The following is a 13,593-nucleotide window of genomic DNA, read 5'->3' on the forward strand; positions in this document are numbered from 1 at the left end:
GTACAGTTTTGATTGATGAACGTTGATTAGTACAAGAAATGTATTTGAATTTTTGGACCTTGTATTCTGCAATGATAGATTCTTGTACTAAGGGACCTGAATGATATATAAACATGTATTTCTTTTATATGAAATATGTGTTACATGCAATATGTGGTATGATGTGTTACAATATTTTCATTCATTTCTTTCGCATACCGAATAATCTGATCCTTGTCGTATCACTCCTTCACTGATTGTGCTTAAAAGCCAAATATCTTGATTAATTTTTATCTGATCATTGTGCTTTATTTGCAATACTATTTTTGATCAACTGTTGTGATCAACTGAGCTTATAGTAACTTAGGAGGGACTGTGTGTTTTATAGAAATACCTCTATGGAATGTCGGAACCGACAAACCTACCCAAGAGGACAACCATATCTGAGTGAGCTTAAACTCAAAAATGGTTTGTGTGCAGAGCTTAAAATAAAAAAGAGAGGGGTAGTTGTTGTGAGACAAAAGAATTGATGAGTATTGTGTCAGGATTAAAAGAACGTACAAATCCTGTTCTAAACTTCAAATTACCGAGCTTACCATATAATCTATTAGTTCTCAATTCTTTCGAGACTAATATTGAAAAAGGCAAAGCCCAGGCCAATTCTTGTCACAACCCCACCAGTTACTCATTTATCTCTTAACACATAAGTGTTTCAATAACATTTGCGGCACGCAGCTCACAATCTATCAGTTTCTTATTCAGAGAAATTTGATATTGAAATAGAAGGATATATGTCTCCCCTTCAAGTCTTTTTGATCACAAATTGAGTCTGATAAATTTGTGTAGTCCGCGCTGTTTATCATTTTGAGCCTAAACAAAAGCATATGTTGCTTTATCTTTCTACACTACACAGATTTTGCAAATTATATGTTATTTTGCCGAAACATTCATAGATATATTTTTTTAAGATATCGATGATTGAATGGAATACCTGGTGAGATGAACCTCAAAAAGTCTCATATATAAAGTACATCCGTTGTACTGAGTATATCTGTTATACTCACAGACCAATCTTTTTTTAAGATTGAAAACAATTTCATACGTTGAAATTGGTTGTTACCTTCCCATTCCCTTGATCTGAAAAGATTATACAAGTGGATTTGAAAAGATCTGCTTACATTTTTATGAATTGACGGTTCTCGTTGAAGTTTCATTCATTCTGAAGTATGATGTAATGATTCTCATTTTATCATAAGGGGTAGTATGTAATAATGAATGAAATGTTCAATTCCGAAAGATATAATGGGAATATGTTGTAAAGATCAAGGGGGGAGTAACATCAAAGTCGGCAAAAGACTCAAATGAGTGTTGACTAGAGATAATTACATAAGATTATTCATGTGCTAAAATGTCTGAGAGTTTTTGAATGTGAAGATCATCGTTTCAAAAGTTTACTGACAGAGATTTCTCGTTGAAGAGAAAGTTTATGAATCTTTGTCTGAAGAAATTCGTTTTTGGGAAGAATGTTAGTGATTTGTTTGTCTGAAGATTCTTTGAAGATCATATCTTGAAGATCGTTTCTGAAGATCTTTGCTGATACTATTCTACATTGTCAAAAGAGAAGATCATCGCTGTTCTACATTCGAGAGGGAGAAAGTTAGGAGATTTTCTCAACAAAAGATAATATGAAGATTTCAATGTAAAGTTTGTTTTGAAGTTTTTTGAAGAAGTCATAAAGAGTTTAAAGAGACAAAGTTCAAACGAGATTCAAAACGCGTAAATTCTTTCAAGCCTGAATACAAAGGGGGAGATTGTTAGGACTGAATTTCAGTGTTAAATTGTATTCGTCTTGAAAGTTACTATTGTCTATAATTAAATAGACATCGTGTTTGACTTTGTATAGTTAGTTTGACTTTGACTTTCAAGGATTCAAGTTTGACCCTATATATAGATTAGTCTTAGTGTAAATTTAGAGAGAGGAACTCAATTGTAATATTCATTTACGTAATATAGAGTTTGACCAAAGTTTGACATATTCTCTCAACTATCCTTCTCATGTTCTTGAGTGTTCTTGAAGATTGCCATGGATTCATAGAGATTTAACTGAAGATTGATCATATTGGACTTTCACTTGATCGCGATTGAAAATAAATTTTTGGATAAAGTTGATTATGAAGAACTCATTGAAGACTTTGTTTCGAAGAATGTTAAAAGAATGATTTTGTTTAAGTGAATTTCATATGTTACTTTGTCATTTTTAAGCATTTTTGTTGTTTTACATTCTAAGGCTTTTAATATGATGTGAACTTTTATATTTTGTCTTGTTTATTGCTTGTTTTAGATGAGCTATGATAGCAGTACATGGTAGCAGGTGTAACAGAGCCTCCAAAAAATTAGGACGGCCCTGAGGGCAAGTTTCTGCCAAAATAGCATGCCGGTATTATTTTGGTCATATAGCTTGGGGAGATAGCCCCAATAAGCACGACAACCTTTGTGTAGGCCAATATCATGGTGAGATAGCACCTACACGTTTAGCGGAATAGCTATGTCATGATAAAGTACATGTTACAAGTTGTATGTTTTATTGCATATATTTCTATAGTTTAAAGCATGTTTTCAGTTTAGTTATTTCCATTAAGCATGTAAGAATACCGTTACTTCATTAAGCAAAAGCTTACATTTTAGTATGCATCTCTCAGGGGGCGTTATAACGAGTAGCTCAAAGGGTAAAAAGAAGATTTAAATGTGACCGGAGGCTGCTCCATTAGCATTAAGTATTTTAGTTGATGAATTGTTTATTTTCTTTTAGTTGATTTTGATTGTGTTTTATACTTTTGTTGTTGAGATTTTAGTTTGGATTATTATTCATTTTGGGTGATTTTACTCTTATGATTAGTAATCATAGCCCTGATTTTTGGGGTGTGACATAGTACTCTTTAATTTAAATCCAAATGCACATCTCAAGTTTGTGGATAAGAGTGTTTACCATTTCAGGACTCACTTTATGACACCGATCTATGAAATGATCCTGACTGTGGATGAGTTCAACTCCAATCAACAAGAACAACATCGCCGAGTGGTGGCTGTCTAGATCTTGGACCAAGATTGACCAAGGAACCAAGCCAGGAAAAGAGCCACTGTTAGGTAACGGAGGTGTGCAAAGGTTTCCTCGGGCGGGACGGAGATTGGCCCTCGAGTGCAAAGGCAGAAGGGAGCTTGACTGCAAGACCCACCCATTGAGAAGGGATGAAAGTTGGCCTTAGTGATTAGTGATAAAAGTTACTCTAAGGATAACAGGATGATCTTCCCCAAGAGCTCACATCGACGGGAAGGTTTGGCACCTTGATGTCGGCTCTTCACCACCTGGGCTATAGCATGTTCAAGGGTTGGCAAAAGTTACAAGGCAGTCGACAACCGCAGTGGGGATCGGGTACGACAACAACCATAATTTTATGGCGGCAAAATTCGTATTGTGGCACGAGGTGGGCTGCGATGCGAGAACAACTTTCGGCAAGGCCACCTTGCCCATACAACAACAACATAGCCATGGGGTTGGAGGCGTGAACAAGCTACAACGACATCAGCTGCATCGAAACATCAATAGTGGCCAAGGACGCCAAAGGGCGTTGGTCGAAAACAACAACAACCATGGTGTGGGGGGACGATGGTGCAAGGGTTGAGGCAGCGACGTTGCCGCGTGATTGATACGGCGACAACCCAGTCATAAGTACAAGGTGAACGTAGTTTTAGCCGCTATGTTACGGTCTGACACAACACTTGGATCTAAACCTTAGTGCACATCATCGACCGAAAAAAAATCCCTTTTTTCGAATTTGTTTAATTCTTATCTGATTAATTTGTCTAAATGTCAAAATCAAATCCAGACACTTTAGATAAATGTGAAATAAAATCATTTAAAATACAAAAAGTGTTTAACTTACAAACAAGTCAAATTTTTGATTTGTAAAAATAAAAAAATAAATTTCTTTTAGCCTTTTAACATCCTACCCATTAAAAAAAAAGGAGAAGAGCAACAAAATTTCTTTTGAGAATCATTCACTACTTTCAACTCTACATATACTCTCAACTATCAACCACTTTCACTTTAACAAAAGAATATAACTTGTGTATTTTTACATATTTTCTTAAAAATAATTTTAATTATGATTTTAAACGTAAAACAACCTTTCCCCAAAGTCTCCTAACCAATTTGGTATTTGATGGAATAAATATATCAAGTTTAAAGTACTGTTTGTTTACTTTTTAATAGTTCTATTAAGAGGCAACATCTAAATCGTTAAGAGATGAATTTTGTCTGGCAAAGAAAAAGTCTGCCTCTTTAGGTTCTAAAAATCTCTGAATGAATTTTGTATTTTGGGCCTCTCTTAACCATTCAGCGCCCAAATTTTATTCTGAACAATTACCAAACAATTACATTTCATTTTACAGAATATCATAAGAACCTCTTAATCATTCTGACTACTTAATTATCCTGCACCAAAACCATTCAACAACTATGAACCGTCCAACTAAGTATATTATCATATACCTTTCAAATATACAACTTTGATTATTTGATTTCTTAGTAAAATATTTATATTGATCACCAAAATATTAATACTGTTGTAGAATAAGTGTTCCATGATATGACGATATATATATATATATATATATATATATATTAGAGTTAGATTAAATGAAATATCTCGTAGTTATCTACTTGTAACTCATTCCTATAAAAAGAAGTCTATGATTAATGAGAAATATAAATTCTATCTCTCTATTCTATTGTTGTTTCTTTTTCAATTATTCTTTAACACGTTATCAGCACGTGCTCCTTAAAAATTATCAGGATTCATAGGAGTAAAAGATCAATTAGAACAATCAAGCACTTAAAATAGAATTTATTTTATAGTTTTCAACTCTTTCAATCAATTCAAGTAAGTTTTCCTCCCTCCATTACTCATTACGTTCGATATTATATCAATGTTTATGCTAGTGTTTTGGGTTGAAAAACAATCTGATGTTATTGTTTTGGCAACTGTATACTACAAAAACTTGTTTTTTAACGAGTATGTCACTCTTTCAACTATATTATATCATATTTAAATGTTTATCTTAATTATAATTTTCAATTTATTAATCATTTTTTGGAAGTTACACTTCCAACTCCCATAACTTTTGTCTTTTTGCCAAAAGCTCCAAAAATTAGCATGAAAATGTTAAAATATTATTCAAATGCTTATCTTGATTATGGGTTTCTACTAATTATTTTCAATTTACAATTAATATTTGGAAGTTACACTTTTAACTCCCATATATTTTGTTCTTTTACCAAAAGCTTCCAAAATCTATTAAGAGGTCATTTACTAAACACTTACCCGGTAAACACTTACTGGTAAAATTCAATACTATTATTTACTTACTGAGTAAGATTTTAGTTAATAAAAACGGCTTTCTATGCAGCAATTTACCCGGTAAGAGCTGACCATGGTAAAAGTGATTGGCCTCACTTACCGGGTAAGACTCTCAGGTTGCCTCGTTTTTACTGGATAAGATTTTTGGTCCTTACTATATTCATCCGGTAAGGTAATATAACTTCGTAAACGCTTACCCGAGTAAGTATTTGGTAAACGGCCCCTAAGTGTTAAAAGTTTGATTTTGAATTTATATCAAAACCAACATTTATTTGTCTCATGAAAAAAATCTCTCATAATACCATTACGGTACTAAAACACATTGAAATTGGCTTCATATGCCAAGCTCGTATTCTTTTTGGCCTCATGCCAAAAGCTATATAATTAGTAAATGTTATCTTCAAAATTAAATAAATCAAAAAATATCGAAACGAGTGTAAATAGCCCTAAGGTTTGTAGAGACTTAAGAAATCATGTGATTTCCCTACTACCTGAAATCCAAGAGATTGAGTGATTTCTCTGGCAAACTGAAATATTAATGAAGTATTATCAATAAAACGTAAACATACAAAAATCCAATATTGTTATGATAATGAAATTTCACGTGCATAGTAGTTTTTCTTCTTATGAACAAAAAAAAGTCCATGTATTATCCCTTATTCATGTAAATGGTTGAAAATCCGAGATTTAATGCCGTAAACTCAAAAGAACTTGAGTACTATTCAATGAAAAGATTACTTTTGTCGGAAAGGTACAATAATACACCTAAAATCCATAAAAATCTATTGACCCTAAAAAATCAATTGTTAAGGTACAAGTGAATACCTTGAGATTTTTGAGATTACACATAATTCACAATCTTTATAGGGAAGATCCTTGACTAAAATCCCCCAAGAACCGTAGGATATCCTGAAAAGGAAAATTGGGAGTATTCATTACCATGTACCTCTCAATCTTCATGGTAAGGAACTCGCAGAAGATGACATGATTCATACTTTATTTCCATTTTTTTATATATCAGTAAATATTAATGAACCAATATAAGTTGGAATGTAACATTTAGGCAAACTCATCAACCTACTGCAAGTGGTTGAGAGACATAAGAAGATTCTTTTGAATAACAACACTAGACATATCGAAGCAAAGAAAACTTCAGAGATCAATAATGAAAGAGTTAGAGGTGAAAACAACTCCAAAAGATTGTGAGATAAAAGCAATTTCACACATGCACCATGTGGACGAAACCGTGGAAAGGGTCAAGATCATGGCAAGAGTATAGAATAAATTTCAAATCCTTGGAGCAGAGATGCAACTACTGCCCATAAGATAATGGACAATGAAAGAGAACAAGTTGAAAATGAACTATATCATATCAATTTTAAGATTGATTAAGCATAATGTTATTTGAAATTTATTCTAAGTATTAAATTAATTTCATTTGCTGATGTAAAACCGAATATATAACCATTATAAATGTAAAGATCTACATGAAAACAAATATAAAACTCTCAATATTCTCAGTTCCGTGTAGGAATGTATTGAGGAGAACTTGAGTGTTTTTGTGGGACCTCCCACACAATCTTAAAAGATATACTAATATTTATTTTGTAATTCCTCCTGCCATAATAATTAGACAATGGACTGTCATTTTCTTGTTAATACAAGATTAATAGTCACTAAAATTCTATATTAATAGAAACCTTGTTAAGATATTTGTATTAACTGTAAATGATATTAGAGAATGCAAATGGGTGTATGTACATTAACTCTAACGATATGAAATGAACATATATTAGAGAAATATATAGGAAACAAGCTGGGAACCATCTACAGCTTGAACACTTCTTCTTGCCTTTCAATCTCGACCTACGCTTGGAATAGTGGCTTTCCTGTAGTAAATAAAATGTGTCAAAGTAGTGGATTATTTAGGTCGTTGAATCATATATTATCTATAATAAAGAACTTTGGGACAATGACACATATATGTTTCAATATGACCATGTGGAACACCATGGTTAGGACATAATGATTCGCGTGTTGCAAGATACACATCAATTCATTTTATTTCGAGTGAAATACAAAGTTAGGTAATTAACAAAATTGCAATTGTTGACTTCTACAGCACAAGAAGCAACCTACCATCATCATATGCTCTCTCGAATGCCTACAAACTTTTGTAAACCCTGATCCTTAGCCAAAACAGGAATGAGACTATCCTAAAAGCTAAAAATATAATACAAAAATATTCCATTCTTACAATGAATACAAGGTGATGTTTATGGACATAAATATCCAGAATGCGGGCCATTAAATTATTTTATGGTTCTGGTTGACACATTAACACAATGGACACATGTCGCACTATTATCACACGAAATGCTACATTCACAAAACTCCTAGCACAAATTATACGTTTAAGGGCTCACCATAATGATTATCCTATCAAGTATATACGACTTGATAATGCTGGAGAATTTACATCGCAAGCATTTATGATTATTTCATGTCTATTGGGACTTATTAGAGCATCATGTACCCTATGTGTATACACAAAATGGTCTTACAGAAGCTACTATGGATACAGATGGTAGCCAGGGCAATGGTTATGCACACCAATTTACCCACTTCCACATGGGGTTATGCAATATTACATGCAACACTATTTATTCGCTTTAGACTTACTGCTACCCAACCATTTTCTGCCTATCAGTTGGTAATTAGATATGAGCCTGATATTTCATATTTATGCAAATTTGGTTGTGCAATATACGTGCTAATTGCGCCCCTATAGCACACTAAAATAAGCCCTCAAAGACGATTAAGTATATATGTTGGATATGAATCCCCAACAATTATCCGCTATTTAGAACCCTTGACGGGTGACCTATTTAGCGCAAGATTTGCGAACTATCACTTTAATGAGACAGTCTTCTCGTCGTTAGGGGGAAATAGGAAAAATAATTTTCCAAGAGAATGACAGGAATTGTCATGGAATATTTCCACTCTATCTCATTTTGATCCCCGCACTTCACAATGTGAAAGTGAAGTAAAATGAATACTAAATCTTCAAACGAATCAAACTCGATACCTGATACGTTTAATGTTATTAAAGAAGTGACAAGATCACATATACCAATTGAAAATATACCCGCAAGGTTAAAAGTCCCTAAATAAGGGCAGAACACCACTGGAAAGTGCGCCGCAATCACACATGGTGGAGGTATGGTTGAGGCTGTGGCTCTCAAAAGGAAATGGGGGAAGCTACTTGGTTCGATAGATATTCATCTAAAGGAAAAGAAGAGTAAGGCACAACCATTTATCATCAATACATAAACCTCTGATTAAAACTATGTCTCTGAATCATTATTGGAGGACGCTCCGAAGTTAATATTGATACCAGAGATCAAAGAAATCTCAAATGAACTATAAGAGTGCATATGAATCAGTGGACAGATCATACATACTCATTGATGATATATCATACTGTTGCTAATAAGATGATAGAGCATGATGACATCGAACCATGCTCAGTTGAAAAATGTCAATGAAGAGCAAATATGGCCTAAATGAAAAGAAACAATCCAGGAAAATTATACTTTGACAAATGAATGGGTATTTGGTCAGGTAGTGCTAACCCACCAAGTATAAAGCCTGTAGAACATAGATAAATCATTTGTCAAAAAGTGTAATAAGAATAATTAAAGTCATAATGCATAAGGCTTCCTTTTGGCGCAAAGTTTCTCACAGCGTCCTGGATTGACCACGAGAAGACTTACTCTCATGTGATGGACGTTATAACGTTCAGCTAATTAATTAACTTAGTAGTTCCCAAAGGACTGAAAAATGCAGCTCATGGATATGGTTATTACATATTTCTATGAGGATCTAGATTCATAGATATATAAAAGTGATTGATGGCATTACATTACCCAGATCAAGTAAATCTAGACCATGGAGTGGGTTTGCAATAAAATTGAAGCGTACTTTATAGATTAAAGCAATCTAAGCGGATGTGGTATACCTGCCTAAGTGAATACTTGATTGGGAAGAGATATAAGAACGATGAACAGTGCCCTTGTGTATTTATAAAGTAAACGAGTTATAGACTTTCAATTATAGCTCTATATGTCGATCTTATGAACATAATAGGCAATCTTGATGAAATAAGAGAAACCAGAAGCTACTTGAAATCTAAATCCGAGATGAAAGATATTGGGAAAACTTGGTTTTGTCTAGCTATTTGAGCTAGGACAACGAGTTTGTGGAATATTATTCACCGATCCACATACGTCTAGACAATGATTAGGTGGTTTGATATGGACAAAGTGCATTCGGCTAGCACTCCTATGATCGGTCGAAGTGTTGGATATAATGAAAGATCCATTTTGTCTAAAGGATGATGACAAAGAGGTGTTGAGAGCTGAAATTCCCTATCTAAGTGCAATAGACGCATTATTATACTTAGCACATTGCACTCGACAAGATATTGCATTCTCAGTGAACTTGTTGGTTAGATTTAGCTTGGCGCCAATGCAACGTCATTGAAATGGTATCAAGAATATATTTGGATACCTAAAAAGAACCATCGACATGGGCTTATGCTTTCCCTATGAAGAAAAAAATGGGGTTACAATACCTACTAAAAGTATTAACAAAGAAAGCGTTATCCCATACAGTGAAGCCCCAAATGATATATTAATAGGCTTTGCTGATGCTGGGTATCTTTCTGACCTACACAAAGGTAGTTCCCAAATAGGATATGTTTTTACAATTGGGAACACGACGATTTCTTGGAAATCTACCAAGCAAACCCTTGTAGCTACCTCTTTGAACCATTCATAGATTATTGCTCTACATGAGGCAATTCAGGAGTGCATATGCCTAAGGTCTGTCATTACACATATAAGAGGGGCTAGTGGTTTAAGTTCAACCACTCAAAATCCTACATGCATATATGAAGATAATGCAGCTTGTATCGAACAAATGGAAGTAGGATATATCAAGGGTGATAATACAAAACATATATCGCCAAAGTTTTTCTATAATCAGCAGCAACAAGGGTGGTTCCTGATTGGTTTGAGCTTGGCTCCAAAGCTCAAAAGTGCCTGGAGGTCCTAGGTTCAAATCCAAGAAGGAATAAAAATCCCCTTGTGGCCACGGAGGGTCAAATGCGGTGACTCCGAGCTACCCGCAAAGCAGGTGGTCGCCCTAGGATTAGTCGGCTCGCATAGCGGGTTGAATATTCAGGTTAATTAAAAAAAAACAGACTCTCCTCGAGATTCAAGTAAGTTCTGAGGAGAATGTGGCTGATTTGTTACCAAATCACTGCCTAAGGCCACATTTGAGAAACATGTGGAAAACATTGGAATGCGAAGACTTTCCAAACTCTCTTGATTAATGTATGTACGAGGGGGAGTATTAGACAAAAAGTGGAGTCTACTATACATGTGATATTGGTATGTTGTGCTCTTTCCTTTACCCAATGTTTTATTTTTCCCATTGGGTTTTGTTCCTTGGTGTAAGATTTTAGTGAGGCAACAATTGATATACCATCTTGCTTTCTTAATGCTCATGATTAGTGTATGAATCTGAGAGATTGTTAGACTAAAAGGAAAAGTCTATGTATTGCAAAGAAACTGGTACGTTGTACTCTTTCCTTCGTCCTAATTTTATTTTTTCCTACTGAATTTTTATTTTGGCGTAAGGTTTTAATGAGGCAACAATTGTGCACCATCACTCCTTTGACTCAGCACAAAGGGAAGTTTTGTAGGATAAGTGTGTTATCTTCTAAATGATATGACGATAGAGATAGAGATAGATATATTAGAGTTAGATTAGAAATGAAATATCTCGTAGTTATTTACTTATAACGCATCTCTATAAAAAAGGCCTATGATTATTGAGAAATATAGATTCATTCTCTCTATTCTATTGTTATTTCTTTTTCATTTATTCATTAACAAATACGAAGAAAACAAAACTCCAGTTGTTTTTTATATTTTTTTGACCAATCTTTTTATTATATTTTAATCACATGTAAAATCAATTAAAAATGTTATTTAAATTCAATTAAAATTACAAAGTATATTCTAAACAATTTAGACAAAATTTCTACCATATCCACATGATTCGTGAGTTTTCATCGAAATTTACACGTTATTTATTTATGTACACAAATTAATTTGTAAAATGTACACAAATTACTATCCGACTTTATAAAGATATCGGTTTACTTTTTTTTATTACTTACTTATATATTATAATTCATACTATATTATAAAATATTTGATAAAAAATTTTAAAAACTATTTTTTATGTATAAATTACTGTTTATTGTTGTATATTACTTAAAAATGAAAATTACAAGTAGATTGTGCTTAAGTATAATTTATTAAACCTACATTTTTGAATTTGTGTAACTAACTGCAGATAAATATTATCAAATACGAGATAAACATCTCATTTTAAATATAAAATATATAAAAGATAATTAAGATAAAAATTATTTTCTAACAGAATTCTTAATTATTATACTTATAAAAAATTATATATTATTAAACCTATTAAAAATTAATTTGTTATTATAAATTAAATTATAATAAAAAGATTGAATTAAAAATTATCTTTATAAAAGATATTATATCATTAGACCTAAATAAATTACTTCATTATTAAATCTTAAATTAAATTATACTAAAAATATATAAAAAATGAGAACTTTTAAATTGTTTGTTTGATACTAATATCGATAAAAAAATTATGGGTCTTAAAATTAATATTTTATTCAAATATATAAAAGCATTATTGTTTCCTCAAAACCATATTATAAAACGAAACATTAAAATTAAGATGTATCTCATTGAATTGCACGAATAAGTTTCTAGTTATACTAAAAACAATTTCTATTTTATTTCTTAAAAACTCCTTTTTAAGAATATAATGTAAAAACATTAGTATAAATTAATAATATATATATATATATATATATATAATTAAAATATTTTACACATTTTGTAACAACTAAAAGTGTACTCACAAAATACAACAGAATACATACTGATTTTAATATTTCGTTTTATTATTTGTTTACGTCGATTTTATAATACGGTTTTATATATTTTTTAATATGGTTTTATATATTTTTTAATAAAATAATAATATTTTTATATTTAAATAAAATATATATCCATATCAATTTATGCAACATTTTTTGTAACTATTAAATCTAAATAAATAAAAAATAGAAAACTATAACAACTCAATTTTATTCGTAGTAAGTTGTTATATAATAATTAAAAAAATATAAAAAAGACAAAAATAATTGTCGCTAGAAGGAGGGGTTGAACCTCCGACCTTGTGGTTAACAGCCACACGCTCTAACCAACTGAGCTATTCCAGCAACCTGTTATATGACTATCGAAATGAATTTTTAGTAGTTTACCTACTTTTTTTTTATTCAGAATTCTAATTCACTATTTAGAATTTGAAATAAAAATTTTAATCTAAAATTTTCATTAAAAGGATGATATCTTGTGACAAATTTACGGGGCAAAATCTATCTACACAGAGAGAGAGACACTTGAGATCATATAGGTTTTTTGTGAGATTCATAAGATTAATTTTTAACTTTTGGATTAGATCTACAATTTGATAATCTGAACATTAATAAACGGCACAAGATTTCTCAATAATTATAAAATTGCTACTGTGCAACTTTAGACCATTAGATCATTAACTTATATAATGGTCTAAAGTTGATCAATGTACATAATTTGGTCTTACGGGTCTCACGAAAACCCTTTGGTCTCACGTGAACCCAACCCTATATATATACATATATATATATATATATATATATATATATACATATAATCCTAATCAAATGAGAAATATTTTGTTTGTGGTAACCGTGAGATCTAATCTCAACCATAAATCAAAGGTTAAATTAAAAAATTAATAATTTTGTTAATTTTAACTTAAAATATTAATTAAGGGCATTTTAGGGATTTTTTAAATATCATCTCTCCTCTTTCCTCTCTCTGGATACCTACAAACGATATTCACTGTGATACCCAGATATACATACAAGGTGCACAATGTGATAGCTTTTGTAAAGTAATGAAAATAACGAAAATGCACACTATGATACATTTCATAAAACAAAAAAATACATTGTGATACACGTGAAACATTATGA

At 31.9% G+C, this 13,593-nt stretch overlaps 1 non-coding gene across 1 annotated transcript; it reads right to left on the reverse strand.

Annotated features, from left to right (window-relative positions):
• Positions 1-12,721: 12,721 nt before the first annotated feature.
• On the reverse strand, positions 12,722-12,795 carry TRNAN-GUU. The gene has a single exon. It is a non-coding gene; the product is annotated as a tRNA-Asn (tRNA).
• Positions 12,796-13,593: the final 798 nt, after the last annotated feature.

The sequence above is a fragment of the Cynara cardunculus genome, assembly GCF_001531365.2.
Source record: "Cynara cardunculus var. scolymus isolate 2C chromosome LG 8, CcrdV1, whole genome shotgun sequence".
Lineage (NCBI taxonomy): Eukaryota > Viridiplantae > Streptophyta > Magnoliopsida > Asterales > Asteraceae > Cynara > Cynara cardunculus.